Genomic DNA, 5,512 nt, shown 5'->3' on the forward strand with positions numbered 1-5,512 from the left:
TGCAAATTGATAAACAGAGGTGTGACGTGCATTCTTTTCGGCTCGTTAAAAATCTTGCTGCCGCATTCTGGATTAATTGTAAAGGTTTGATAGAACTGGCTGGAAGACCTGCCAAGAGAGCATTGCAATAGTCCAGCCTGGACAGAACAAGAGCTTGAACAAGGAGTTGTGAAGCATGTTCCGAAAGAAAGGGCCTGATCTTCTTGATGTTGAATAAAGCAAATCTGCAGGACCGGACAGTTTTAGCAATGTGGTCTGAGAAAGTCAGCTGATCATCAATCATAACTCCAAGTTTTTGAAGGAGTTATGGTTGATGTGCCTAACTGGATGGTGAAATTGTGATGAAACGATGGGTTTGCTGGAACCACAAGCAGTTCTGTCTTGGCAAGGTTGAGTTGAAGGTGATGGTCCAATAGCACCAATGTGTAAGATTCCAAAGGGAGTTGCAGTTTTGCGTCCAAACACAGATGTCTGTGCAACATTCACAACCAAAATGTCCTCTTTGATACTCTTATTCCCTGCAACAGGCTAAATGAAGAATCCCTTCATGACCAACAGCGTATCTGACCCATAAGCATATAGCCGTTTTTACGTGCTCTTTAACTGTGTGTCAAGTCAAGTCACCTTTATTTATGTAGCGCTTTTAACAATACAGATTGTGTCAAAGCAACTGAACAGCATTAATTAGGAAAATAGTGTGTCAATAATGCAAAATGACAATAGTAAACACTAATTTTTCAGTTAAAGGCAGTTCATCATTGAATTCAGTGATGTCATCATCCAGCTCAGTTCATTTTAAATAGTATCTTTGCAATCATTTGCAATCAAGTCAACGATATCGCTGGAAATGAAGTGTCCCCAACTAAGCAAGCCAGAGGCGACAGCGGCAAGGAACCAAAACTCCATCGGTGACAGAATGGAGTAAAAACCTTGGGAGAAACCAGGCTCAGTCGGGGGGCCAGTTCTCCTCTGGCCAGACAAAACCAGCAGTTCAATTTCAGGCTAGCAAAGTTGTGCAGAGGAATCATCTGGTTCCTTTGGTCTTGTCCCGGTGGTCGTCTGAGACGAGGTCTTTACAGGGGATCTGTATCTGGGGCTCATCTAGTTGTCCTGGTCTCTGCTGACTTTCAGGGCTGTAGAGGTCCTCTCTAGGTGCTGATCCACCATCTGGTCTGAATATGTACTGGATCCGGGTGACTGCAGTGACCATCTGATCTGGATACAGACTGGATCTGGTGGCAATGGTGACCTCTGAATAAGGACATAACCATTATGTAGTCATGTCCTGCATAAGCCTCAACAAGCTCGAAAGGGATGTAACAGACTCCATAAAAAGAAAGAAAAAAAATAACTAGATCACCCAGGCTTTTTAGGACTTTAACCAAGGGTGGGCTAAATGCTGAAATACACAACAAGCGCTGTTTCTCTTGTTTCTCGACTGCGGTTATTTTGTGGGCCAGTCTGTGGAAAGAGGGTGTCGAATGACACTGTTTAATGTTGAATGTGCTAGCAATAATCGTTAACACTTTATTTTAAGGTGTCCTTGTTACACGTTACATGTACTTACTATTATAATACCAATTAATTATGCATAATTATATGCAAGTAACCCAAAGCCAAGCCCAAGCCCAAATCCTAACTCTAACCATATATTAAGTACATGTGAGGATGAAGTGTTGCTGGCTGAAGATTTAGCCTCTGACCTGGTTTCCAGCTTAGAAGCCTAGCTGTGCTTCGACGAGTGTGACATTCTGGATCTTTTTGAAGATAGAGTGTATGTAGTCTAGTATAAGGCTCTTAAAGTCAATCTTTTCACTCTTTTGCCCTCAGCTTACGTTTTCCTTATTTTGCTTTGGCAGTGAGCTAAACAAAGTCCCAGTAAAGGTCATAGATGAAAGTCAGTGTCAAACTCTCTTTACTGAAGACCAATTTGTGAAACTGTAACACAAATAAACAATGATATTGAAGAAATGCTATCTTTTACAAAGTTACAGTCACTTTACATAGCTCAAAACAATATACAAGATGCCCTCAAATGTAAGATGCATATAAATCATCTTTATATAACCTAGAACATAGCAATGTTGAGATAAATAAACAATCTAGCATCTAAATTATGTGCCTCGAGTTACATTTAGTATGTCACATGTAAATAGTTCTCAAACATGCGTACAACTTATCAAAATACACATAATCATGTGTTACGACACAGATTAACCTTTTAAATTTACAGATTGTGCCTTTTCAAGAGCAAAACAACAAGGATGGACGTGGATGCACCTCTATACTCTGCACCATGAGCTCAGAAAATCCCATGTGGCTGATGTGTTACTAAAAGTGACCGAGTTCTTAAAGTAACCACTAGGTGTCAGTATTGACAAAGAAAATTAGAATATTACCAGGGCCAGGATAATGTATAATTACATTGTTACAAGGACACCTTAAAATAAAGTGTAACCCAATAATCACATCCAACTCTAATTAAGATTTTACCGACCGTTCACACCAAAAGACAATAACTATAACAATAGCGATAACATTTTATAAATCCTTCTAATGTTATGAGAATAGGAAAGTCCACACTACAACTAGTGTGTAGTGTAGAGCTCCACTTTCAGAAGGATTTTTTTTTTTGGTAACACTTTATTTTAAGGACCAATTCTCACTATTAACTAGTTGCTTATTAGTGTGAATATCACTAGCATATTGGCTGTTTATTAGTACTTCTAAAGCACACATTTATGCCTCATTGTGCATGACCATATTTTAGATCCCTTAAACCTACCCTATGCCTAAACTTAACAACCTTACTAACTATTAATAAGCAGCAAATTAGGAGTTTTTATTGAGGGAAAAAGTGTTACCGATTTTTTTCTAGCTGATGAATGACAAAAACACTGAAACCCAATCAGAATCCACTCGATTTTAAAGAGCTTGAGCATTTAAAGTGGCAGGCGACATAAGTTCAGCTTGCGTTTAGAATAAACAGAACGTTATCATCCTTTGACGTTAACATAGTTATCATTATAGTTATTGTTCTTGACTATCTTCATACACAAAACACAAAAGAAATTAGTGAACTTATTTAGACAATTAGAATTAATGCGCATCCAAAAGTAACTAATAATTGAATACAACTGAAATATAATATTTACATTTACATGGATTGCAAGCTCCAAGATAAAGGAATGTATAACCTAATCTAATCTAAACTAATCTAATCTAGATATAATCTAATCTAATATATTATAACATAACAATACAATGGATATCAAGTTACTTGTGGCTTAACACTTCAAACTAAATGAAATATCTCTCAGATGCCACAAACTTTGCTAACTTTGACCAATTTAGTGATTAGTTCTTACTCAAAAGCACCTATTCAACCCCTGGAAGTTGGGTAAATCCAGAAATCAAATGAAAACAGGTGGTTTCTGTATGCAATATGCATCAGACAGTCACTGAACAGATATTTGCCTGCAGAAAATAATAGTGTCTTATACTGTAAATGACCCCTGAAAACAAGATGATGTGTAACTAAAACTATTCAAAAGAGATTGTGCTAACTGAAATAACATTTAAATAAAATATAATCATTAGATGAAAACCTAAAATAAAAAAAAACAAATGAAATATAGAAATGCTTCTAATAGCCTTGGTAAGCCATTGACTTCTATAATATGGAAAATAAATAAATAAATAAAATACTATGGAAGTCAATGGCTACCATCAACTGTTTGGTTACACACATTCTTCAAAATATCTTATTTTGTTTTCAACAGAAGAAAGAAACTCGTAAGGGTTTTGAACAACATGAGGGTGAGTAAATCCCTTTAAGTTGAAGTATTAACATTACTAAAACTGAAAAAAAAAATTCTATACTGTATGCCAAATATAGAATAACAGATATGAAAAAAAATGTGTGTGGGTGAAATTGCCTGCAGGCAATTTTGTCTCCTATAAGCAAAAAATGAAAAATCTTCCTGTCAAACACACACGGTTTGCTTATTTAAGAGTAAATATCAAACTAAGACGGGCACTGCTCTGAAATTTTTTAAGAGCATTGTAAAGTAGGCCTGTGGGTCAGGGAAGCATTTCTGAACCTAAAATGATCAGATCACACAGAATATCACCTGCATGCTGAGTTAGAGAGTTTAAGATCATAGTAATATTACATTTACCTGACAGTGATGATATGAATGCAAATACAACATCAGTGAATCCCAGCTCATTTCAACTGTCCCTTTCATCTTCCTCTCTCATACTCACATCAGATAATATCTTACCTTGCTACTTCAAACACTTCGTAACATGTTCCTGCTCTCTAAATCTGGGATTTGTGCGCAATATACAACACCGTTCAAAAGTTTGGAGGAAGGTTTTTTTTTCATATTCATCACAGTATCCTGGTAAACCCCCCCCAAAAAACACTGTTTTCAGTATTGATAATATTTAATGTTTCTTGAGCAGCAAATCAGCATTTTAGAATGACTTCTGATCGATCATATGACACTAAAGACTGGAGTAATGATGCTGAAAATTCAGCTTTGCATTAATTCAGGAACAAATTACATTTTAAAATATATTAAAACAGTATGTGTAACTGGAAATGTACAGAAATATATTCACATTTTTTTAATATCTCTCATCTGCAGCTTGTGTTTCATAACCAAACATGTAGCCCCTAATTTGAATGTACAGTGAACTGAATGAGAACTTATTACATTTTGTCAATTGGGAGATGTGGAAAACAAATAATATGAACTACTTTTTAAGTTAAAAAAAAAAAAAAATTCTGTCCTTTATTCGCCCTCATGTCATATCCCTTTAACCATCACACACAGTATAAGTTGACAAATTTAGGTTACAGGTGCAATGCCAGAAAAAAGTAGACTGAGGGGAGGAGGCAGACCATCGAGGGCAGCAGGTGTGTGTGTGTGTGTGTGTATTTGGGTTTTGGTCACGGCTCAGCTGCCTGATCTTCATATCTGCCCTGGCCAGCCTCAGTCTCTGGAGTCTCCTTTTTCTCTTCTGTTTCTCCTCTGTTGCTTTCAGCACTTCATTCATAATCATCTATCTATTCCAGCACGAATACGAGAAACACGAGCCAAATGACAATACTGTCAGCTTCACGTTTGCAGGATGTGTGCTTGTACTAATCCTTAATTTCATTCTCCCCTGTGACAAATCAGGCACAAGAACAAATTCAAGGTCAATGGAATCTTCCTAGAAACGGTCAGCTCCCCTCAGCCTGTTAGAAATGCTTTTAATATTTGATAGTTAAGTTAGAGATAATATCAGCAAATGGTGTTTTGTTTTTGTTTTTGACTGAACACTGAACAAATCCGTTTCAGTTATTTCCAATTCACTCCCGGCCAACAAAGAAAAGTAGAAGCACTGGAGGCAGAATAGTACGGTGCCCGTAAGGTGACATGGTCGGTTCACTTAGTTTTGTCGTGGCCACGAGATAATAACATGTTGAGGGAACGACATATTTTTCTCGTGGCCACGA

The sequence above is a fragment of the Sinocyclocheilus rhinocerous genome, unplaced genomic scaffold (genome assembly GCF_001515625.1).
Source record: "Sinocyclocheilus rhinocerous isolate Xijiao unplaced genomic scaffold, SAMN03320098_v1.1 scaffold5278, whole genome shotgun sequence".
Classification (NCBI taxonomy): domain Eukaryota; kingdom Metazoa; phylum Chordata; class Actinopteri; order Cypriniformes; family Cyprinidae; genus Sinocyclocheilus; species Sinocyclocheilus rhinocerous.